This window comes from Propithecus coquereli, unplaced genomic scaffold (genome assembly GCF_000956105.1).
Source record: "Propithecus coquereli isolate 6110/MARCELLA unplaced genomic scaffold, Pcoq_1.0 Scaffold187, whole genome shotgun sequence".
Classification (NCBI taxonomy): Eukaryota; Metazoa; Chordata; class Mammalia; order Primates; family Indriidae; genus Propithecus; species Propithecus coquereli.
The window spans coordinates 2,219,782-2,220,634 of NW_012143523.1; positions in this window are offsets into that span (position 1 = coordinate 2,219,782).

Genomic DNA, 853 nt, shown 5'->3' on the forward strand with positions numbered 1-853 from the left:
TTTTGTCCTTAGAACAAGTCCCCATCCACATTCTTCAACAGGTGCATTAGTGCTGGGAGACTGTCAGGTGGGTAATGAGAATTCAGCGACTTGAGAAGGCATGTCATATTTCCAAAAATGATGGAAAGCCATTTCCACCCCTTTCCCAGGGTGGATGTCTTATTTTCCTGCCACTCTTCTGGCATCACATTAGTCACACGTTGCTTGATCTGGTCAGATTTATCAAACAAATGATTTTCATCAATTACGTGACAGTTTATATTGTCCAAACTTGTCATGAGCCCCGCTGATTTTTCAGCATGTTTCCACAGATGCATCCGATGCCCTTAACCCACCTCTGCAGCTCAGTGAGAGATGCAGGAGTCTTGATGGAAACATCGATACCTAGAAAAGCTTTCCATCGGATGAACTCCTGTTCATTCTTTAGATTTTACCACAGGGGTCAGCCCATTCAGGACTCTTCCCTCGATTTTTCTATTCGCGTCCACCCACACTCTATACTGAGGATAGCTGTTTTTCATTTCTGCTCCTAAAGTACTCTGTGTACTCTCCTATCAATGCACTTCACACAGTTTGTTAACTTGTCATTCTCTCAAACTAAATTGCAAACTCAATGAGAAGCTTTAGTTTTATATGTTAAAAAAAAAAGAAAATCATCAGAGGCCCAAAGAAGTGACATATTTCAAGCTACATTTTATTAGAATGAGGGCTTCTTTGCATCCCTTCTGTTGGTTTCTGGGGTAGGTAGGCCTTTGTAGTACTAAACCAGTGGGTTGTTTAATATATAATCTAAGGAAGATGCTGATCTTTTACTTACTACTTTTTATTTAGTGTTTTTCTTTATCTTCTAGGA